The 25275-nt window shown below is 43.7% G+C and overlaps 1 pseudogene; it reads right to left on the bottom strand.

Annotated features, from left to right (window-relative positions):
* Positions 1 to 805: 805 nt before the first annotated feature.
* Positions 806 to 25275, bottom strand: LOC112314490 (nuclear distribution protein nudE homolog 1-like; annotated as a pseudogene).

Here is a 25275-nt window from a genome sequence, read left to right as displayed (position 1 = left end):
TTGATCTTATTTGAAGTTCACTTGATTATTTCACTATGGCCCTGAATGAAGTCCTATCTTTGCAGGCTGTATTTCCAAGGCTACTCCACCCCAATGTCCTGAAGTGGAAGTCACCCCCATGCCCAGGGTGGGGCTCAGGACGACTAACAGCCAGGATGGATCTAAGGACACAGATTTGCCATTGACCTGGTCCACACAAAACGTACTCTGAAACTCAGACACACCACTAAAAGCCTCAATGAGAGGCAGATTAAAAAGTGTGGGAGTTATAGTATACTACAGTTTAAAAAAAGAAAAAAGAAAAAACGCATGCCCAGTCCACTTTTTGATCCTAGATATGATTTCGGCACAGATTCTTGCTGTATGTGACAGAAAGCTTTGGAAAACTTTATTCTGGAAGAGAGCCCCAGCTGAGCCAGCCTGGAGTGAGCCTGAGGTAGTCTCAGATCCCATTTGTAAGGCATCTCTGGACATTAAAACTACCTCCCAAAACCAAGCAGGACTCAGGTCAACTCTGAATGATGATGGGGTAGCCTGAGTACCCACACCTCAGAGCCCTTTCCAGGGGGTCCAGTTTGTCCCTGTCCCTCCACAGCACACCAACAAAGAGGCTGGGGATTATGAGACATTTCACAGGGACAACCCCAACAGGGGCCACAGGTGATGGCCTCAGTCATTGGTTAGTGTGACTGCTTACCCTTATTTCTCAAACTAACTTAAAAAATTTTTTTAAAACTCATGTGAAGAGGTAAAGAAAGGTAACAACTCCCACAGAGACACCGGTGGCTTTGCTTCTGTGGATTTCCTAAAGCAATGTCTTAACTATACCCTGGGCTGACGTCAGCAATAATGAATACAGATTTGAAGGCAGCTTCCCAAATTTCAGGCATTTTGCTGAAGCTTATCACCCAGTGGCATGCTGGTGCTGCCTGGCCGTCTGTCAAGGCCATCTCTGTTCTTGCTCCCCCACTCGGAGGTTGGGCCCCTTGTTCGGTTTGGCCACTGCTTATACATCAAGTTCCAGCAGTATGCAAGTTTGGACTCCTACCTTCCACAGCAGCTCTGCCATGATATTGAAGGCTGATATCCAGGCCACAGGCGAGAGGAGGTCCTACCCATGGAGTCACCCAGACCACATCTGAATGTCCCCAGTGCGGTTAAGCTAGAGCTGGGTCCCCAGTGAGCCATGGGAGTGGACATCACCAAGCCAGTGGCCTGCACAGCTGTGTCTGTCCTCTCAGCTTCCACCTAGCTGGGTGTGGGGGTCCTGGGTTTCTCCTGCTTTGGCTGCACAGCCAATTCCTGCCTTCATCCTTCAGTTGCTGAACACATTCTAGGAGATTCATCTCCTCAAGCTCACTCTCCAGGAAGGCATTTCTTTCAATGGTTTGATTCTAGTGCTGCTCCAGTTCTTCTAGAGACAGGATCGAGGCGGTTTTGTTCTTTCTAAGTCATTATTTGTTTGTTGCAGCTCTAGGGTATATTTCTGCAGCTGATCTTTAATTGCCTTTGTCTGGGCAGGTCATCCTCTAAGGCGGAGATCAGCCTGTAGGCTTCAGAATGCAGTCAGACTTCTCCTTGAAGGTATCTAGCTCCAGGCAAAGCAGATCCTTTTCTGATAGGAGGTCCCTGTTCCTGGTTTCAATTTGTTGCAGCCACATCTCCAATTCAGCTTCATATTCTCAGCTTCCCTCCTGGAATTCTCAGAGATCCTCTTATGTATTCTCTGCCCTTGGCTTATAGGTCATAGCCGGATCTTTCCAACAGCCAGCTTCTTCCTCCTCAGCTGAAAGTCTCTCCCAAGTCCTCTGTTGTGAGAATGTGGCAAGAAGTCACTCTTCTTGTGGCGTGGTGTTGGGGCTCTCCAACTATGAGGACATGTGGCAGGGGAGGCAGCAGCAGGATGGGGGGCAATGTGGCCCACACGATGCTCCCCTGATAGAAGTGTTCCAATACCAAATAACACAGGCAGACACTGTACCAAACAGGCCTTCTTTGGAAATGCACAGTCCACTGAAAGACTCTAACTGGTTATAAAAAAATCCCTTTTCGTCTTTTTAAATGGGTGTCCCGCCATGGCCTGCAGGCCACATGCAGCCCAGGATGGCTATGAATGCAGCCCAAAACAAATCGTAAATTACTTAAAACATCATGAGATTTCTTTTTTTGTTTTCACTAGTGTTTGTATATTTAACATATGGCCCAAGACAACTCTTCTTCTTCCAGTGTGGCCCAGAGATGCCAAAAGGTTGGACACCCTTGTTTTAAACCCAGGCTCACTTAGTCATAGAATGCTTTTCATCCTGATCTTCCTACAGCTGCCAGCCCAGCTGCAAATACCATGTCAGAGACCATGGAGGAGGCCTCCAGGGGGAGCAAAAGGGTGCTGGGGAATGAGGGTATTCTGCAAGACACTAGGCCAGCTGTGCTTAGTGAGGTGGTCACAGGAGGAGAGAGGGATGCTGTTCTCAGTTCTGAACAGAACTGGAGAGCCCTCAGCACAACAAAGACCTCCAGAAACGTGACTCACATTGGCACAGCAAGAGAATGCAGCCTTGGGGACATCAGGAGAGGGGCAGCACACGACACAGCCAAGTGGAATCCAGCCTGGAGGGGTAGGTCCTCTAGTGAGGACGAGAGAGGAACCCTTGTGCCTGCCCCAGAGCAGGCACACAATCAATGCTAAACGTTTGCTTGAATGTGCTCAAGTTCCTTCTAGGACTCGAGGAAGTACCTGGGTGTATCGTCATGGCCTTGGAAGGAAAGGGATGACAAACTCAGCAAGGCTTAACTGAATAAGAATGTAATAAAGCTGGTTTTTACAAAAACACAGGGAGAGCCAAGGGAATCAACAAAGGATGGGGCTTTGTGGCACCCAGAGCGATGAAAGAGGCCCCATCTGACAGGGGATGTAGGAGGAGAAAAGAGCCAGGCCAGTGGTAAGACATTCAGGATGGACTAATGGAAAGCAAATGGGGAATATAGCCAGCAAATGTGGCTAATTATTACCAAGAGGTCACAACTTATGTTTATAGATTGGGGAAGCCTATAGACACAAGAATTACTCCACGCCCCCCAAAAAAGCCCTCAAAATCTAAGAAGCTCAAAATCTTAGAATTTTAAAATATAGAAACTCATGGTTAACCTGGAAAAAATCATATTTGGGTGAAGCTGAAGCTCCCCTTCCCACTAAATTTGCCTCCTACTCACGTATGCAAAACATGCTGAGTTAATTTATGTGCATTGCCTTCTTTTTAGCTTTCCTCAGATGGGACACTTGGAAACTGTGGCAGCAGGTTTATTTGCTTAAACCTTTTCTGTGGACAAGCCCTCCCACCACATCTCAGGAAGGGTTTATGCCTTGGGAGGAATGGTTCTACCCCATCGACATAGAAAGCGGCTATCAGCCACCCCACGGGCCATTCCAGAAACACCCAAGGAACTGTTGTTCTTGGGACTTGGGTCCCCATGTCCTTCTCAAAAATGTGTTTGGAAACCACAGGATGCCTGGATAATGGCCCAGAATGTGTGGAACGTAGGCCCAGGATTCTGCTGACCAAAAATGGATGAGTACAATCAAACTTGTTTGGGAGTGGGCTCTGCCTAGGGCAGGAAGAAAAGATTGACCAGGAGAAGGAAGGCAACTCCAATATTAGCCACAGCAGAAAGTTGCTACCATCTATAGGACTTGAGAGACAGAGGGAGGAGCTCTTTCCAGAACTTCACGGAAGCTGGAACCTCAGTGGGCCTGCCCAGTGGGAGCTTGGACCACAGAGAGAGAATTATTTAGTGGAAACCAGATCCATGGAGGCAACCCAGGGAGACTGGGGGACAGGGCAGAATACTCTGGCTCTCTTCTTCTGCCCTCCCATCTTCTGTCAGAGTCTCCTGTAAATTCGACCTGGTCTGAAGCCAGTTGGTAAGGGACAGTGGAAACTGTATTTCCCTGCAATGTGGAACGGAGTGAGAAAAAGGAACAGGATGGGTTGAAGACCAAACAGACAAATTTCTAAATCCAGCTCCACTCCTCCTCTCATACACTGTATATTTGGCATATTCAAATGTCTGTTGGAGGCTCCAGTTGGATGCTTGTGGGCATCTCAAATACCGTTGTTCTAAACATAACATTTGTCTTCCACGTATCCATCCTTTTCCTATTTTCTGAGCTCAGTTCTATACTCATAGATGTGGAATGTACCTACACTGTACTAAATAGTATGAGTACATTTTTTCCATAAGCACTATAAAGTATTTCATTCAACAACTACTAGCAGAGTGCCTGAGGTGCCTGACCCTGAGCTAGGCACTGAGTAAACAAAAGTGAGTCAGACTTGGTACCTGGCCTCCTGGGAGAGACAGACATATTCTTTGTGCCCGTTGTGTATATAATCAGATCTTCTCCCTGGCCTAAGTCCCTTGACAAGAAGTATATCATTATGATTCTTTGAGTTGAAATACAGTTTAGTTCAAACGAGCAGTGGGGCCTTGGGGTCTCCTACAGAATTCGGGGAAGAGAGAATGGTCACACTACAGACAAGCAGGGGCCTCAGCAGCAGTCTGTGGGCATCTTTCTAAAATGCTACAATAACAAGACTCAGCTCCTGCTCTCATTGGCATTAAGGCCATAGAATCACAAAGTGTAAAAATGATAAAAAGAGATCATCTCTGTGAACCCCAGACTGCTCATTTGTAAAATGGAGAACTGAATAACACAGTGCCAGCTGTGAGGGTTAAAGAACATAACGCGTATGACACATGGCCACAGTAACAGCGGTACCATTCCCTGGGCGCTTACTAGTTTAGTTTTCATTATCTATTGTTATCTACTCCTAATCCTCATCGTTTATGTAGATGTGTTTTAGAATCCAGGTGGGGAGCAACTTAATGTCACCCTGTAAGTTAGGCAGGCACGGAACTGGGGCCAGAACGTTGGCCACCAAATTGCCAGCCCCACACTGTGCACATACCCTTTTTGGTTTTTGAAAGATGTTATTTATTTTTAGAGAGAGGGAAAGGGAGGGAGAGAGAGAGGGAGAGAAACATTGATGTGTGAGAGATACATCAATTGGTTGCCTCTTGCATGCCACCTATTGGGGACCTGGCCTGCAACCAAGGCATGTGCCCTGACTGAGAATCAAACCAGTGACCTTTCAGTTCACAGACTGGCATTTAATCCACTGAGCCACACCAGCCAAGGCCGTGCTTATACCATTTAATTGACTATCTTTAATGGCAGCTAGAGTGATTTTTCTAAAATGCAAATCTGACACCCTTACTTGGTTCCCTATTTACCAAATAAATTGTTAACTCCTTAGCATAACACATGAAGACATTCATGATAGGAGCTGTGAAGTGTCTCGCTGTTACTTTTCAGTGTTATGGACCTTTGAAGACAGGCTGAGAAAGTCTTTTTAACAGTTAAAGTGGAAAATGAAAGTTGTCATAATGAGGATAGTGAGATTAGAATTTTAAAATGGAAGCTAAATTTGGAAGGCACCTCAAAGGTAAACTCACAAGAACATGGTTGTCTCTTATCTCTGCTGTTCAAAGATCACTGCTGCCAGACTTCTATTTTAATTGACAAAAGAGATGCTGGTGCCATTTCCTCACAGAGGGAGCTTGGGGAGCAGAGGATGGCAAGTTCAGTGTTCAATGAGATCGAAGGAACCTGCAGCGCATACAGAGGGGAGGGACTGTGGGAGGGAGGTACACCACTGGAAGCTGCACACCAGTCAGGCAGCCTGCTATGCAATCATCTTTTTCGGTTGCCACAGGACAGTGCTGGTTCTCATTGAGCTACAAATGGAGCAAATTCTGGAGATGAAAGAATGATGAAGTCTCAGCCCCCCTGTCTGACCTCGGAGTAGAAAAGCAGCTTCAAAACAGCCACTATATATGACTGCAGGAGGTTGTTTTTATTGTTGTCAATAAACATTCTACTTTGCTCTAAAGATTTGTTTGTTTATCCTTTAATCATGAAGTATGCCTCTGGCTGTAGTGACTTTTCAAAACTTATGCTTTACTTTTCTTTGCCCATGACTAGGAAGTCACCCATTAAGGGAAAGGGATGGGTCTTCATTTGGCAAAGGAAAGAAATCTAAACTAGAACGATACCTTATGCCTCCTAGTGCAGCAGACAACCATATGGTAGCCTCATTGGTAGGAAGTTTGAGGTCAAAAAGTCAGAGTAATCCATTTTAATAACCACCATTTTATTATAGTAAGTACTAATAGATGATCAATAATTATACAAAAATCTATCTATTTTTCAGATAGAGATATTGAGGTCCAAACCAGTTAAATAATGTATCCAAAGTCACACTTCTACTAGGGGTAGAAACAGGCCTTGAACTCAGATCTATCTGACTACTTGAACTTGGTCTCATTATGCCCTTCAAAGCATAAACACAGCTAGTGATCAATTCATTTCATTTGAGATTATTTCTCACCTGAAACATAAGAATGTATATATATATATATATATATATATATATATGTGTGTGTGTGTGTATATATATATGTGTGTATATATATATATGTGTGTGTGTGTGTATATATATATGTGTATATATATATTTTTTTTATCCTCACCCAAGGACATGCCCATTGATTTCAGAGAGAGGAAAAGAGGGGCAGAGAGGGAGAGAAACATAGATGTGAGAGAGAAACATTGATTGGCTGCCTCTTGTCCACACCCCAGTAGGGGACCGAGCCCGCAACCTCAGTATGTGCCCCTGCTGGGAATTGAACCTGCAACCTTTCCATCCACACTATGATGCATCGACAAATGAAGCCACACCAGCCAGGACGAGAAGAATATTTTCTGTCCTGCTATGATATTCAAGCATGATCAGTTAAATAAAAATAATTTATAAACTTTAAAGCTTTATATACATATGAATAAATATTAGACATAATCATGATGCTTCTTATTATGATTGTGATTTATTATAATAGCAAAGTCATTTTCTTTTTCTCCAAGCCCCAGTTGTCACATTCATAAAATGTTTGGGTTTTATCTAGTAGTTTCTATGGCCGTCCAAGCTCTATTAGCAAATCTTGAGACACTGAAGTACAGAAAGTAAGAGGCTAGAGTGGGATGGACACTAGGGAGACCTCCTTAGTCTGAGACAATTGCATTGTAAATGAAAACTGAAAAGGAGTTATTAAATCAAATGCTAACTCTCAACTTAAGAAGCCTAAATATGAAAGAATAAAACTGTAAAAACCCTTCAGTCTAGAAAATTAATGAGCAGGTGATTTGGAGCCACCTAAATAGGATCACACCTGGGCATGGTCAACCATAAAGATAAAGCTGTAGATGGTGAGTGGTGATGCACGAACTTAAGAGGCTTTAAGTCATTCTCCTTTCGCAGAGCCCTGGCGACCTATTTATCCCTCACGTTCCCACCTCACCGGTCCTCTTTCTCAGCACTTGCATATTGATTTTCTTTTGAACATAACATGACCCTGTGAAGGGTCCTGAATAAAGAGTGTGGAGAGTGGGTTGGGGCCCACACCCTGCCAGCTACTTGTCATGTGGGACCTCGGACAAGTCTGATTTTAGCCTTCCTCTAGGAGGACTTCTCTATAACTTTTAGGACTTCCTCTGCTTTCAGAACTATCTGCTGCTTCTAGAAGTTTCCCAACCCTTGGTGAAGAGGGGATAAATCTGCAATCATGGCTTAGTCAATGCCAGCTCATTTGTGGACCAAGCACCTCACAGACTATATTCCCAAGACAGCCCCTCTATTTCTGTGAGCACTGGGCACTCTATAGCGTGCCAGGAGTGCTATAAAAATGTTTGTGTCCATGCCCAAATTCACATGTTGAATCCTAACCCCCATGTGAAGTATTTGGAAGTGGGGCCTTTGGGAGGTACTTACCTCATAATAGTGGAGCCCTCCCAGACGGGATCCATGCCCTTATGAAAGAGACCCGGAAGCCTCCTTACCTTGTCGGGTCCTGTAAGGACACAGGGAAAAGGCAACCGTCTATGAGCCAGGAGGCAGGATTTCACCAGACATCAAATTTCCTAGTGTCCTGATCTTGGACTTCAGCCTCCAGAACCATGAGAAATAAGTTTATGTATTTTATCAGCCACCAAGTCTATAGTACGCTGCTGTAAGATCCTGAACGGACTAAGGCAATAAGAAACTGCAGTGAGCTAATGGCCCTGCTCTGGCGGGGAACACCAGATTCAGTCCCTGGATTCAAATTCCTACTCCCCAAGGTCCTCTTGGGAGAAGTGACCTCACCAATCTGTGCTTCAGATTCCTTGTATCTTAAAGGGACAATAAGTATACCTATCTAGTTTGGGTTTACTAAGGATTAAAAAACCTAACTTATTTAAATGATTTACATTAGGATTTCTCAACCTCCACTCTACTGACATTTTGAACGAGATAATTCTTTGTTTATAAGATGTTTAGCAGCATCCATGGCCTATACCAGCTAGATACCCTAGCACCCCAAAACCACCTCCAAACATTATGAAATGTCCCCTCAGGGTCAAAGTTACTCCCTGTTGAGAACCACTGCTTTACACAATGCCCAGCATGAATATTATTAACTATTACTATGATTTTTATTATTGTGTTGTGATTATCAGTATCTTCCTCTAAAGACTGAAATATGGATTTCTCTTCATTCTGTGGTATCAAAGAGACAAAGCTCAAGGAAATAAAATAAATCTAGTATTACAGACTTGCTGGTTCCAGTTTCCCCATGTGTTAAATAGAGACAATGTCACTGCTTCTTAGGCTGAGAATTCTGCTCTGAAAAACCCAAAGACTTGCCTACATTTGAAATGCCCATGGGGAAAAAGAGAAGATGGCCCTTTGGCATTTCCTTGCAAGGTCCCAAATGTGACAATTATGTATTCCTAAGTGCCATAGAAATACAAGACAGCAGTGACCAGTTGTGTGTGTGGGAGTCAGAACTTCCCAGTGAAGAAGACGGCTAATTGGATCTTGAAGGATGAGCAGGAATATGAGTGAAATGACTTGTCCCTAAGTCTGGGCCTGACGTGGTTGGATTTTTAGCAGGCATTATTAAGAAGCAGCCCTGGCTAGTGGGGCATACATGTGCTGGTAATTCATGGCCCTCTAGGATATAAGATCAAGACATTAGTGAGGAAACTGGGGCCCAGAAAAGTAACCTGACTTACTGAGGGCCTCTTGTAATTCCCAGAACAACACTCTTCACTGCTCTGGGCTGCCTCTTGCTTAATCACCCTCACTTGGAGCCACAGCCTGTTTGTCTCCTTCCTGCCCCAGATTCCTGGGGTCTCAAACCACAGGAGACTTAGGAGGGTGCGTTAGTCATTTGCATTATTATCCGACCAGCATCGTTTCCTGGCCATGAATCCTCCTGGCTTTGGAGATCTGTAACATGTGCTCATTTCCCTGCAGGGTTCAGCTTCATTTAAGCTCAAACAAATGAGAAATGCTATTAAAAAATGTACAGTCCTTGACCTTTGAGCTCTTCCACTTGGCTAATGGCCTTGGGTGAATTCCTCCCCTTGAATCAAGTCAGGCCAAGTTGTATTATTTTAAAGACTTCAGGCTCAATGCCTTTTTCCTGTCTGGAATGTTCTTCCATTCCCCTGAAGTCCTACCAAGTCTTTGAGGTTCAGGCCAAGTGCCATCTCCTTTAGAAGCTTCTCTGATCCCCACTTCTCCACCACATCCATCCCATAGCTGTTGTTTCCTTCTCTGAACTCCTAACATACTATCTCCCATACCCATTCCACGCCCAGCATATTTTAATTAAACACACAAAAAGAAAAACACAAATTATGTCTTGTAACTTCCCAAGATTATACACCCTGGTTTTGCCCCATCCTTTCGGTATTGTGTGTCTTAGACAAACGGCATTTGGCTTACTTCTGTTACAAAACAGAAAGTTTGTCTACTGGCACTAGCAAAGCCAAACACTAGACTCTGAGAATTGCAGTGGAGGAATATTGGCTCTTTTGTCATGAATGGCACCATCCAGGAGAACGGGAAGCTAATTCTCAAGAGCCTGAACTCCCCAAGAACATGAGGGTTACAGATTCTATAGAGCAAAATCACAAGATGCTGTGGTTAGGGATTTGGAGTCATGCTGGGAGCTGATTGGTCAGAGGTGAGGTTCGGGTAATGACTCATTTCTTCAGGTCTTGAGGACAGATCTGAGGTCTGTTCAGTGTCTAGTCTCATGGGAAAGTAGCCAGGAAGTCAGTCTACCTTAGGGCACAGGACCTGAAACATAACTTAGGTCAAGATGTTATCTTTATCCTGCCAGAGATCTGGATGGACCATGTAACAATTAGTCAGGTGAGAGCTACTGTCTTCTGCTGCCTTCAGGGTTCCAATTACCTTGGGAAAAGGCTAGGTCTCTGATGGGTAGAGAGAGATGATTTTTAGAGCTAGGACTTAAAATCCTAAATTTAACCAAAGTTATAAGGACTCTTATAGGTCCAAAGTTATAAGGACCTAAGGACATGCAATAATGAAGGGAATTCTGAGTTCTGTAGATTTTAGGAAGCCATGTCCTATCAAAGCAGTCTTATATAAAGGACAAGAGTCTTAAAATGTGAAGTTCCTGGTGTTTCTTGGTCCATTTCCTTTTAAAAGTTTTTCAAGAATATCACATCCTTGGTCAGAAACATAGCTCTTTTATAGCATGTACATTCTTTAAAAATAAGCTTTGTGACACAGACAACAATATGGTAATAGATAGAGGGAAGGGGGATGTGGGGCAAGGTAGAAGAAGGTAAAAAGGGGGTAAATGGTAATGGAAGAAGGCTTGACTTGAGGTGATAAACACACAACACAATATAAAGATGATGTGTTGTAGACTTGTGTACCTGAAACCTATATAATTTTATTAACCAACATCACCCCAATAAATTCAATAAAAAATAAAGTAAAATTAGGAAAAAAAGCTTCATGGTCAGATGCATATACATGACTCCAAATCCTAGTGCTGCAGGTTTATTTCTGTATTATCTTGGGTAAGGTACTTAAACTCTCTAAGCACCTGTGTCCTCATCTGTCAAACTGGGGTGGTCTTATCTCCATCATTGGACATTGTGGGGAATATATGAGGTCAGTTACACATAAAAGTCTAGCCCAAGGACTGCACACAGCCACTGCCCCACACATGCTGATTCCTTTGCATTCTTTCTGTAACAGTCTTTTCCTGGATCTAAAACACAAACTGCATTCTGGGGAAGGACTTCTCAAGTTTGAAGACTGCCTGTTAGTTAGTAGGAGCCAGACCAAAGTGGGTCTTTGAGTGTCAATCAGAGGGGTTTAGATCTTTGAACCTCTAGCTTCTCATTGCCTATGGCTCTCTTAGTCACAGATCTGTCTTACTTAGTATGCATAGCCATCCAATTTCAACATGTTCTCACTGAAACTTTTAACCACAGGGATCTTGGGAGACCTCTGTCTGAACCTCTGTGGGTAGGAAAGGGAGGTGGAGCTCAGAGAGGGCTTGTTTAGGAAGGTCTCATAATGGACTAGTCTGTGCTAGGAGGATTTCAAAGTGATTTTACGTGCTTTATCTCCTTTTATTTCTAAGGGTCTGTGTGTAGTGCCTGTGTGTCCTTATTGTGATTGTAGCTGCTACTGCTACTGTTACTATTATTATTATTGCTATTGATGGTACTGTTACTATTCCATACTACTACAGATAGTTGAGAAGTGTCATAACAGAGTGGTTAAAGTCACGGTCATTGAAGCCAGACTGACTACTTCAAAGCCAACCTCAGTTATCTTGTCCAGTTGAAATGAAGATATTAACAGTATTCATTTCATGGTGTGGTTCTGGGTCTTAAACATATCAATATACATGAAGAGTTTGGAGAAGTATAATATTCGGTCAGAGTAGTCTATGTAAGTTGTAGCTACTGTATTGTGTTACTATTATTATTGTTGTGTGCAGTCGTAACTTATCTTTAATTTCAGGCTAAGGAATTTAGCCTTTAATTGGTATTGAGAACACTAACCCTCCACATGCCATTACTGTGGGCTATTTCCAATTCATGATGATGTGCGTATCGTCATAGCATCGTATGAAATTTCCTTCACTAGACTCAGTTTCTCAGGCACAGGACCAGGACTAGCGTGTAGCAGAAGTATGAAAAAAGTGCTAGAGGGTCATGTTTCTCAAATTTGGGGATACTTACATGGGGGATGAATGGTGGTGTGCCAGCACAGTACAAAAAGAACTATAGGATAAAGATATTGCATTTTCATGGACTGTCAGATTTATTAGTAAGTAAAGTTTTGAGTAATAGTGAACATCCAGAAATATTATGAACTGGAAGATCAACTTGGCATAATTTGACCTTCTATTTCATAACTCTTAGGTAACTCTTAGCTAAGCCATTAATCCTCAGAGGACTCTTGCCCAGGTCTGCTTTGGGCTCCACCTTTAAGACCCTGAGGGGTACCTGATCATTTTCCTCTGTCCTTTAGGAAGTTTTGGAGGTAATGTTTGAGAAGGGCTGTCCGGCTGCATACTCTCTAATCGGGAAGTGATTAGAGAGGATAGTTAGATGGGAGTAAGGCCTTGAAGCTGTTCTGCAGGCAACAGTTGTGAGTCACAGGTTTCTAAGAAGAACAACAACCGATCAGAGTGACTTCTCAAATTTTTTTGAAGATCATGGTGGCAGCGTTTGGCAGTGAGTAGGAGGTGAAACAGACTGGAGGCAGGGGGACGAGTTCATAAGAGTTTATAGTTGTCCAGCAGGGAGATGAAGGTGTCAACTGAAGGAAGGGTACTCCACGTGAGACTACAGGAACAGGCTTGGGAGAAAGTTAATTAATAGGAGTGGGAACCATGAACATTTGGGCCACTTCTTCATGTAACCGACTTGTGCCATCAGGGCCTGCTCAAGCCCTGAGATCATCCATCCTCATGTCATTGTGCTGACATGTCCCAATTTATGTTTCTAGCTCTGACTTCTTCAGTGACCTCCAGCCTCTCCTTCCTACCTTCCAACTTGACATCTCACCTGGGTGATAAAAGTATCTCCACTTAAGTTTCCCACAACTGGGCTCCCCCAGCCCCCTCATTCTTGCACAAGATCTTTTTCTCTCATGGTTTAACACAATGAGATTTCATGTCACAACCATTAGGATGGCTACCATAAAAAAACAAAACCAAAAAAACAGGAAACCTGTGTTGGTAGGATGAGGAGAAAAGGGAACCCTTGTACATTGTCGATGGGAATGAAAATTGGTGTAGCCTCTATGGAAAACAGTATGGCAGTCCCTCAAAAAATTAAAAATAGAACTATTGTATGGTCCAGCAATCTGTTTTCTGGGTATAGATTCAAAGGAAGTGAAATCAGGTTCTTGAAGAGAGATCTGCATTCCCATGTTCATTGAAGCATTATTCATAATAGATAAGATATAAAAACAACCTAAGTGTCCATCTGCAGATGAATGAATAAAGAAGTTGTGATACATTCTCTATCTCTATCTCTATATCTATATATAATACCACTTTCATTTGATTATGGAGTATCGATGTGCTTGCCCAACTTCATGGCTTGATGGGTTAAATGACATCAAGTTTATTATGAGAAGCTCAGGTCAAATGTTAACTTGGAGGCCCACAGCTAAGCATTCAGCATTTACTAAGCAGCAGTAGTAATGGTATAGGGTTGTAGAGAAGGAAAACATTATGAGAACAATGTAAAGGGAGGCAAGAATGACATCCTGAGACAGAAGTGAAACCAAGAGAAAGGGTTAGGATTACAATTCTAAGGTTGGGGGAAGAAGCAAGCAAGAACTTCCAGACTTCAATCTCACTAGAGTCCCCAAAAAGTTACCAAAAACATAGTTTCAGGAACAAGACCTGAGGCTAATTACAGGAACATGAGAAGAGTCCAAATATCCAAACCAGAGACTAAGGCAGGAGATGAGCAGAACAAGTGACTTGATGCAGAATCCCACGATACTCCAAACAAGGACTGCTGTGATCCTGTGTCTGGGGGCAAGATGTGTAGGCTTTTACTAAATGCTGACATCCGAAGAGACACTAGAGACATATGGCCAAAACAAAAATACTGAATGTACATGGCATTTGGGGGAAATAGAAAACAGTCTATTGAACCTGGGATTGAGGGAGCAATATTTACAACATGTTAATTGTGTGCAAATTACAGAAGACTTTGAATGTCGAACTAATGAATCTGAAGATAGTCACCAGTCAGTGATGCTAACTGGTGGATGATAGCGAAAAAGACACCAGGCCCATGGTTGGAGCTTAGTAGGAAAAAAATGGATTATACACTGACTACTGCCGTAGGATGACACACACAGCAAAGAAATGAATGAAACTATTCGAGCTAGAAAAGACCTTGCAGATTCTGTGTAATTTTCTGTTTATAGTTAGGAAGACAAGTCTAGAGAATGGGAACTCACAGTGATCTGTGGGGAACTGGAAACCAGTGCTTTTTCCAGCCAATTGTACTTTGAGATTGCAAGGTTAATAGAAAACAATAGTTCTTCAAATTTTGACATTGTTGGCATAAAAAATAAATGGGGAAAAATCATAAAATTGCGTCCAAGGAATGGGGCTGAAAAATGAAACTCAAAGCCAATTTTCTGACCTAAATTCAGAGTTCAAGGACTTGACTGTGGGTTGCCCTTGGCTCTTCTCCCCAACTTCTACAGGTTGGCCTAACGTATATTTGATTCCTTAGTCTACAATACTTTTAATCTATAAATTGCATAAATCACTGCAAAACCAGACAACTACTTACAAGAGATTTTCTGTTTTACTGACTTAACCTAGAAATAGAACCTGATTCCAGGAAAGAGCTGGACACTAAATCCCAGGAACGGCTAGGTCAATTTAAAGATAAGCCCAATCAAGTCACCAGCCACTGGCTAACACATTCCTTTTCCCTTAACAGGGGCCTAAACAGAGGACTAAAACTCAATTTCTAGAATCGGGGTCTCCCAAGATGGCAAACACCCATTGCTTACTTCTGTTTGTTTTGTTACACTCTGGTGCTATCAGTAAGAGAGAAGCATTCAAAAGTGTAAATGGAGCCCAGCAGAGGAAGCCAGTGTTATTATAGGGACCAGAAGGCTCACCAGGAAACGTTTGATTATTTTTGAGAGTGGATGGTACTTGTCCAGATAGACAAAAGATAGAAGGAAGATTACTTCAACAGGAAATAATTTGTGCACAGGTATAAAAGACTATTGGGTGGACAGCAACAGCTCAGTGTGGCAAGAAATGAGGAAATTGAGGGTGTGGAGAAAGAAAAGCATTTCAGGCTTGTGTAAGGGCATTCAGAAGTGAGAGAGCCTGAAGTGTCGGGCCAATATCAAGTAGTTCCACGTGGGCTGAGCCCAAGTACCAGGAGGAATGTAAAAGGGGACGAGACATGGCTGGAATGTGGGACAACTCAGGCCAAAGAGGGCCATGAGTAGTTCTCTAAGGAATTTGGCTTTTACTTTTCAGGTGCAATGGAGGTGGTGGTGGGAGCCCAGGGCAGGGATGTGGGGCTAAAAGTATCTGAGCAAAGGAGTGGCATTGTTAGAGCTTTGGGGAAAATGGATTGGAAAATGAGAGACTTAAAATAGAGTGATAAATATGTGTCCATGTAAGAAACTCGAAAGGACACAAACCAGGGCCTTATTAGTGATCTAGACCAGTTCTCCCGAGAACTTTTCCCCAAGTTTTTCCCACCTGTACCAACATCACCCCTCTCTGAACACCTTACCACTAACACAAGTCTTGATCATTGGACCTTTAAAACACTACTGTAGACCTGCCTTCCTTGTGCTATGAAGAGCTTGAAGACAAGGACAGGGTCTGAATAACATCTCTAGCCTGGTACCCAGCAGAGTGAGCCTCCATGACAATGTTTGTTGAATGAATGCAGGCTGGCATACTGGAATAAATCAATGAATGAATGGAAATAGATGCAGCTGGGTGCCCTACCCATCTAGTCCCTTTCTCTTACCCCTCAAGCCCAGGTCCTAACACTGGCTGGGTAAATAGGATGAAGTTGTTCCTTTATTCATTCACTGGAAGTATTATTAATGACTTTTAAGTGCTACTTGGTTACCATTCAAACAGGAAATGTGGGAGCAAATGTAACCAGTTCACTGGGTGACTTGTGGGATGTGCTATTTCCTGTGACCAGGACACCATGAATGCATCCCACACCATTCCTCAGGTCCCCCTTGGTTTTACCCACACAGATTCATACCTACAGAGCCAACAGAGCAGATTCCTGATATTGAAGGTGACTGATTAAACAATATACACAGCTGGTTCCTCAAGACCCACATGTATCTGACTCAAGGTCCTAGGCATAGGATCTTTCCAGACAAGAAACTGCCACATGGTGATCATTGCCTTTTAGCCTCTATTGTATATCTTCTATTGGATCTTACAACACTGCAAAGTAGGTTCTGCTGGCCCCATTTGACAGATGAGGGACCCAAAGCTTAAAACAGTTAAATCTCAACCCTGACTGCAGCAGAGAATCACTTGGAGAGCTAAGTGATTTCCACATCCAGACCCCAGTCCAGGCTCCTCCAGTAAGTTTCTGGGGTGAGACTCAGGCATCAGTGTCCAAGGTGTCATGGTTGATGAGTAGAAAACCCAGAACTGGTATTCAGCCTCCCACCGCCTCAGTGGACTTTCCAAAGCTCCTTCATTGATATGTAAAATTCTTCTCCAGAACTATCCCTGGGAGCTTCAGCCTGGTGTAAACAGTCAGGAGCTGGGTAGGAGGCAGGGTAGTCAACAGAGAGGGGAATAAGGCATCTCATCAATTTTTCACTTTCCTGTGCTGCTTCCTTTTTGATCTCAAACCACAGGATTTATTTGTGACTTCGAAGGTGCATTAACTGTTTGGGTTCCTCAGGCCTGTCTTGGTCAGAACACAACGCAGCCTCTTTTCTGGCAAGCGAGGCCTTCCTGGTACAGAGGCCTTGCCTCTGCCTCCTCTTTGATTGGGGCAAAGCAAAGGGCAACTTTGGCAGCTTTATGGGCTGCTCTCAGGCTGCTGACACAGCCGCCTGACAGATGGCCTGCCACGCTGCACTGCTGGGGCCATGTCCCCAATTTCACCAAAGAAGCCCACTCAGGGCATGTATTTTGGCTTCTTTTTATGAGATTTGTGTTAGCCCATGAATCACAGAGTAACCATGCTGGAAAGAACGTTAAAGATCATCTAGTCTACCACCTCCACTATCACCACTCCCCACACACTTTTCTGATGGGAAAATGGAGGCTTATTTGATAATTAAGTATGAATAATCATAAAATTCAACACAGTAAAATATTTCAATACCAAGAAATTATAAAAATAGATGTTTATTTTGCATCAATTATATGCCGGAGACTTTACACATTGTCTTGATTAATTCTAAGGACCACTGCATTGCACAAATCTGGGGCTGCCATTAGTTTCACAAAGCACATATTACATTGCCAGGAGGGTCATGGGTCCCCTAGAATAGCGCTATTCATAACTTGTGTGGGCATACCTGGTGGCCCTCTTAAGACTGATGACAACCTTAGGAGGAAGCTGTCATCCCTATAGTGGGTCAAGATACTGCATAACTCTTTCCTTCTCAAGTATGAATAACTCATCACACAAGAGATCACCAGCCAAATGGGGAACAAGCATCACTGCTTTAAATTTGTGCAATCACCATGTGTATCTGGTAGCTTTTGCTACTTAACAGATTACCCTAAAATTTAAGGGCTTAAAAAATAACCACTTGTTATTACTCAAAAATCTACAGGCCATCTGAGCAGTTCTGCTGCTCTGGGCTGAGCTTGGCTGATCTTGGTTAGGCTCATTGATACATGTGCATCAAGTGGTGGGGCAATCAGAGGATGGCTAGTCTTCAACAGCCTTGGCTAGGCTGGCTGAGATGACTAGGACCTCTCTCCATTGGCCCCCCTTCACTCAGAAAGTTGGCCTGGGCTGTGATTAGAGATTACAGATTTCAAGAGATCAATGGGAACAGGTAAAACCTCTTAAGGCCCAGGCTCAGGCCTCATACATCACTTCTGCTACTTTTCTTTGGCAAAAGCAAGTCAAAAAGCCAATCCAAATTACAAAGAGAGAGAAAAAAATTCCACCTCTCAAAGGGAGAAGATACAAAAATTTATGGACATTTTTGTACTCTACCATACCTTGTAACAACAACAACAAAAAATTAGAGTCGTGGGTGAAATTGATTAGAGAGCATTGCTTAGGATTCCCTCTGGAAGAGGTATGACCTACAGCCTCCCTGTGATATGCCCAGTTACAGGTGGAGTAACTGGAACACAGAAGAGAAGATGGGGATTGTTGTCCAAGGTAGTGATTCACCCACTACTAAGGGATTAAAGCTTGACCTTCATTGGTACTAAACACATTAGACACTCCTTTTCAGAGAGAAATGTATAAAAGAGTGGAAAGAGAGTCTGTTCCACTAACTGAGAGGGAGTTGGGATGCATCTCTCCCCTATGGGTTATGTGGGAAGAATAGAGGAGAAGGTCCCTTCTTGATCAACAAACCTTAAATCCAGACAAAGACATGGAGGCTCAGGGAGATTTAGATACCTGGCCAAGAACACAGAGACAAACCAATTAGGCATGCGGCCCAAACTGTGGTACCCAAGTCAACTAAGACAGTCTTATTTGGGTTCCCATCCTGAACAGCCCTACTCCTTTGCTGAGAGAGCCAAACAAGGCTCTCAAAAATATTGAGCAGCTATTTTGGTCCAAACACCTTTTTAAGCACCTTCCTACAAAATAATGCATAAAACCTTTGCCACTCTGAATGACAAGCATTATTATTTTCATAATGAATGAGAAACACTAAACTCAAGACAGGCAATGAGATGTGTTCAACATGATACAGTTAGTAAACGGGGTAACATGGGGTAAATTTGAATTAATGTTCTCACTAAGTCCAAATGTTCTATTTGTTAAAAATGACTACTCTATTCCCTTGGCATGCATTGTATGCAACTGGCATAGCAGATTATCTTTCTCCACCTGCCCCCCGCCCCCGCCCCGCCACATTCTTCTTTATTCTTGAGTTCCTGCTTTCCCTCCACCTTGAATGTACCACCAACCATGTTTTTGATGATGTAAGATTTCTCCTTTTACACCTGTATCTGCTACCCTAGCTCTCTACCTATAAGACCTCTGCCACCTTTAAAGGACCAACTCAAATACACCCCCCTCCAGGATCCAGAATTGTCTGCTCTTTTCTCATCCCTCCAGCAGGAAGTCATTTCCTTTTACCCCCTCAGTGTCCCTACGACATTTCATTTCCTACCACGTCATGCCATGTGCCATTACCATTTTTGGCTTGTTTATATCTATTATGCTTTGAAAACTTGTTGACTCATGTGGCTCATTATTGTAATGCCAATGTCCAGAACAGAGCCTTGCAAAAGCAAAAGGAAAAAAAAAAAAGGAGCAATAAGATGCCGATCCTCAGGTAGCAGGTATTGTGTAAATCTTCATTTGCTGCTAGAAAACCTTGGAAGGCTGCCTGGAGGAAGTGGTAGGTCTGGAATCATAAGAAACTTCTGTCTGAGTTTCCTCTTTGCCTTCAGTTCTTCTCATCCTTTTGGTCTCTGATGTCTAAAAGGTGTTGAAAACACTTTGGTAGATATCAGTAGTTTGTCAAGCTTGGTTGTGACTATTCTTGGAAATGAGAAGGGGAAAAAGTGTGCACAGACTGGTGTGGTAATAATTTAAGTTTTATCCAAATAAGATGTGGAGGACTGCTTGAAGGGACATATTTCTGGCAGCTGATTGTCCCTGGAAAAGATAAAAGGAAGGATGAGAAGAGAGCGTTTTGTAGGAGCTCTCGCCACTTTGGAACCAAACCACTTTTGTTTCTAATTCTCAGGGAGTAGTGATTTTCTAAAGGTAAAAGAGGAAAATCTTTACTTACTCTGTGTGTCACTGATTTCTCTGATAATTCCTAGCAAGCATACATTATTTACAATCTATAAAGTGTTTTCCATCTGTTCTCTAAGTCTCTAAACAAGCATGTGGAGTAGATGAACCCATTAAATAGTGAGAAGTGCTTGAAGCTTAAACTCACAGTATAATTTAAGTTTTTCATTGTCTCTTTTTAAGAGACTTTCAGCATGACACATGTTTTCTTTTCGATGACTTTTGATTCGTCTTCTATAAAGACATAAAGACTGACTCTTTGAAGATAACTCTGCCCCCAACCAGGCGATCTAATCTAGAGGATGTGATTCAAGACAGAAGAATAAAAGAATAAGATAAAGGCTTTAAGTAAAAGAAACATTCTGGGCCCTAATTCTAGTGTGGTCTTGCCTGTGGCATCTCATGTTCACAGGCAAATTGCTTCAATTTTCTTAAGTTTCCCAGACCGAACATTAATCATTTCCTCCCCTCGTCTCCCAGAATATTTTCAACACCATGCTATCATTTAAATTTTATGATATATGTACTGTTTGTCCACAGTTACCCCCTCAGAGATGCTCTACCTGGTCCTTCCATGTAGAGTGGCTTCTCCCATCATATTCTCTGTTTTTGCCCCTTGTTGGTTACCTTCATAAATGCTTATCACAATTTGTCATTATATTCTTTATATCTTGCCTTTCTTAGTAGAGTCTCTGGCTCTCTCCCCAACTGGAATGCCAGCTTCATGAAGACAAGAGCCAAGTCTGTTTGTTTACCAGCCCTGTGCCTCAGTGAAGTCAGCTCTCAAATATCGATGGCCTGGACAATACCTCCTGCAGGAGAAAGAAGGCTCCTCATTTAGTCCAGGATCTGGCACTAAAAGTGTTGGCACTGAGCTAAGGGTTGTATTGACCAAAAGAACATGTTTCCAACCCTCACCTCACACTGCAGCCTTGACCTATGGAAGAGGGAAGGTCTACTTGCAACCTTGTACTCAAGTTCAAGTTCTCCACCCCTTAACAGTCTCTCTGCAGAAAGGAAAGAGTTGTCTATATGGTTGGAAAGACAGTGCTGGGTGGGCCCTGAATTGTGAGTGGGCAAGGACTGTCTACGAAAAGGCACCATGTTGCTGTGTATACATCCTATTCTGCTTCCTGAGGCCTGAAGAACATTAATCTCCTGCTCCCTCTGAGTCTCTTCTCCCTCTTTCAGATCAGTTAGCCCACTTCTATCTTCCTACAATATGCATCTTCTGAGGAGAGGAGTAAGCAAGTCACCCTCGTTTGTGTGGTTGTTTTTGGATAAGTGAACTTGGGGTTGGCTTCACCAACCCAGACATCTCATTTGGCAGACCTTGGGTTATAAACTCAAATCTAGATCCAGGGTGTGAGAAGGCCTGGTTAGGTCTAGGCCGCTTTCTCCAACACAGTTTTTAGCAATGCTTTGCAGTGGGGAATTTGGTGCTTTCCCAGCCATTAATAAAACTGGTATTTTATTTCCTATTGTATTATGGATTTGTATATATGGTACCTCTGGGGGCAGGAGGAATAACGGGATTTAAGCATCAAACTGTACCTAAATCACTAAGTGTTTTACTTCTTGGCAATGGTTTTAGACCATCTGTAGCCTAAAAATGCAGAATCCCTAAGTGTAGAGTAAAAGAATATGAAGGCAAGAAGCATCCCAAGACCCCTATACAATTTAAAATTTGAAAGCCATGTCCTAGCAATTGCTGAATAAATGTCCCATGAATTTGACAGATGGACCTTCTAGATTGATCAAACCTGCTCTGAAGTCATGAGTTTACTCCTGACAATCCAATTCTGCATGAGGAAGTTGCTAGAAAATACTTATGGGCGTTGGCATTAAACCCATCTGAGTTAAGGTCACAGCTCAGTCATTCCCCGGCTGTGCAACCCTAAGCTGGGTACTTAACCTCTTTGGACAGCAGTTTCTTCGATATATTAAACTCGAAAAATGTTATCCACATCTTAAGGTAGGTGTGAGGGTCACCAATAGCTTACATGCAGTTTTTAATGAGTAGAAGTAGGTAGTGAAATGTGCTGTGAAAGACAATGAGCAAAAAATAAAGGAAACTTCCAACCCTGAAGGGCATAGAGAAGAATGATGGAATGTGCATCATGTGGTGAAGAGTCTGTTAAAGGTTTTGAACTTTCATCTGGATTCTGGGGTAAACACATGCACATGCTCACATGCACACAGACACACTTGGACATGACCTCCAATTAGTCTCATTGCTGCAAGATAGAACACAGCCTACTCCAACCTCTGGGTGTGTCTGAATCTGTTCTCTGTTTGCCTCCATCTGACCTCCACCAAGTCCTTATCACAAGAACACTTCGTTTCCATAACCTTGAAGATACCAAGTGCACTATCTTCTCTGCAAGGGAATAAAACACTCAAGGCCAAGATGTTTTGTCTCAGAACCTTTATTAATAGAGATCGGTGAAACTAATTGAAGCTCATTAGTTGGAGAGTAAAGCATTCTTGTAGTAAAATAATTTCCAAACTAAAACCAGAAAATGTCTGGGCTGTAACATATACTGGGGGGTGATTTAGTTCAACACCCTATTTTTACAGATGAAAAAGCAGGCCCAGAAAGGGAAAGTGACTATCCTCGGGCCAGCCACATAGCCAATTTCTGGTTAGAACACACACAGTTGATCATAGCAAACCATGATGCAAGGCCAGGGAAAGGTCTAGAAATCTATGAAGAGAGCTTCAAAGAAAAACATTTTCCCTGGTGTGTATGGGTCCTTCACTGGAGAGAAGACTCTACTCCTTTGCACATGGCCTAGGCACTTGGCCCTTCACGTAATAAATTCTATATCCAGGAGATCAGTCCCTAGGAAGCTGTAAGCCAGGGCTATTTATTTAGTCCTCATAACCATTTATGGAGGTGGGCATTGTCATCTCACACTGGCAGAGGAGGAGATTGAAAAGGTGCTGAGGCCCTGATGCTCCAAGTCACACAGCTCGCAGCTGCCCACCCTGACATGAGTCACAGCCGCCTAGTTTCTGAAGATCTCTCTCCGCTGCACCTGCTGCACCTGCGGCAGCATATTTATTCATTTTTTGTAGTATCTTTCTTAATGAAAAAATATGCTTCACGGGGCACAGGATCTTGTCTGTTTTATTCTTTATTTCTTTATGCCTTGGTCAGTGCCAAACGCCCAAGAAGGAAGGAAGGGAGGAAAGGTGGGAACAGATGAGAGGAAGAGAGGGAGGGGAGGGAGGGATGGATGAGTTCTGCTTCTGCTTCAGCACCTCTATTTTCGATTATAAAATCAGATCATGGTGATGAACTCAAATGTGCGCAGCCTTTATCTTTCATAAAATGCTTTTGCATTCTTTGAATCCCTCCCAATAGAAAGAAAAAAGAGAAGGATTTTTACCACTATTTTATAGCTCCATTTATAAATGATGATCTCCTGAGAGCTACTAAGTACTAATAACTACACTAACCTTCGGATGTGACAATGACCACAACCTGGTTCTTATGAAGTGCTCTTCATCGGTCTGCCCACATAGAGTATTGTGGGCAATGGCCGAAGCAGCGGGGGAGACTGTAGAGGGCCTGTGTAAAAGGGGAAGAGGTGCTCCCTGAGGCCTTCCTGACCTCTGTCCTCACACAGAGCAGATGCTGGAGATGAGTTCTGGAAGAGCACGCGCAGAAGGAATACGTTCCTGAGAGGTGCAGTGCCTTTCAGGAACAATGCGGCTGGAACCTAAGGTGCATGCAGAAGAGCAGATGCAGGTGCTGGGCCTGCAGCCATGAGCAGAGACCAGACCCTCAGGATTCCTTCACTGCTTGGACTTCAGGCTGAGGCAGAAGGACTATTGACCATTGTGTGCCAGAGAGTGGCTCCATCTGATCTTCATGTTAGATCACTTTGGAAGAGGTAGCATCAAGGGCAGAGTGGAGCAAGGCAAGACTGAGGGGCAGCGAGAACAGTTAGGAGGCCGAAAGGATCATCGTGGAGAGAGATGAAGAGAGACTGCAGAAAGACCAGCCAGCCTATGGCATTGCACGGGAAAATATAGGGAGACTTGGTCAGAGCCAAGGCATAATGGCTGTGCTTCTAGGAGGACAGAGATTCACCCAAGGTCTCCCTGTCAAGCAGATGCAAACCTAGCTCAGCATTCCAGTCCCTCCAGACAGGACCAGTGCTGCCTCACATCCTCAGCATCCTGGCCGGCTCCCTGCAGAGGAGCTGTATTCCCCCACCCCTGGAGCCATTGACCCTCTCTACTCATCCACTTGCTCTTGGCCCTAGGGCTCCCGGGCCTGCTTACCACCACAAAATTGAAGGCTTTTTACCCCTCAGGGAGGCTTAGAAGTTACAGAGCTACAGGTAATAGGAGAATGTACAATTTCCTCTACCCTCGAGGGTGAAGGTGGGCCGTCACCTCCTACTGAGGTACCTCCTGTTCACTCATTCGTTCAGCAAATATTTATTTTGTGCTGAGCACTGACACCTACCTGGACTCTCAGGACCTCTCCTCACTTACATTTCTGAAGGCTTGTTTAATGTTAAAGCTCAAAGAGAGTTTTGAATTCACCTAGGCTCAAGGTAACCACGTGATTCTTCCACAGCTACAGTCAGCAAGTTGGCAGGTCAGGTCCCTGGACTGACTCCCAACTCTCTGGGATTTCCATGACCTGGTAGCAGCCTAGGAAATTAGGACTTCAGTTTGGGTCTGATCAAACCATAATGCTTTCCATTGCTGGAACAAGAAGGATATTGATGTACTGAGAGCCAGCAGGTGAGTGACTGTCCCTGGTGCCAGGTGAGGCAAGTGAAGAGCAGGTTCCCTACCACCATGCCACAGCAGCCAGCGCTCTGGTGCCCGTGGTGTTTATCCTTTCCTCATTCTGCCCCGATGTGCTCATTGATGAGCCGGAGAGCACATCCAGAATGTTTTTGGAGCTGTTAGCTATTATGTCCTTAAAAAAAATAATAAATTGCACACTGGCTCTTTTTCTTTCCCTCTTTCTTTCAAAGCAACTGGAGAGCTAAAAATACCAAGCTCCTTCCAGGGCCCACATCGTGTCCGATTTACCACCAACAGGAGGGTCCCACCGGCCCGAAGCCCCTGTTTACTTTGAAGAGCTCACTCAGCACCAGCTGAGAGCCCTCTTGGCCCCAGTGCCTCTGGGAGGACGCCTTCCCGGGCTCCTCCGCGCAGACACAGGCAGCAGGCTGCGCACAGTTGACAGCACAGAGCTGCACCCCCTCCCGCCACCCGCCTGCTCCTTGGGCCACCAGGTCTGCGTTTATTATTCCAGATGATAAAGCATACTGTCCTGAGGAGTTCAAAGCCCTCAT

Source organism: Desmodus rotundus, chromosome 3 (genome assembly GCF_022682495.2).
Source record: "Desmodus rotundus isolate HL8 chromosome 3, HLdesRot8A.1, whole genome shotgun sequence".
In the NCBI taxonomy this organism is placed as follows: domain Eukaryota; kingdom Metazoa; phylum Chordata; class Mammalia; order Chiroptera; family Phyllostomidae; genus Desmodus; species Desmodus rotundus.
The sequence above is the reverse complement of the archived record's forward strand: the minus strand, read 5'-3'. Positions and strand labels throughout refer to the sequence as shown.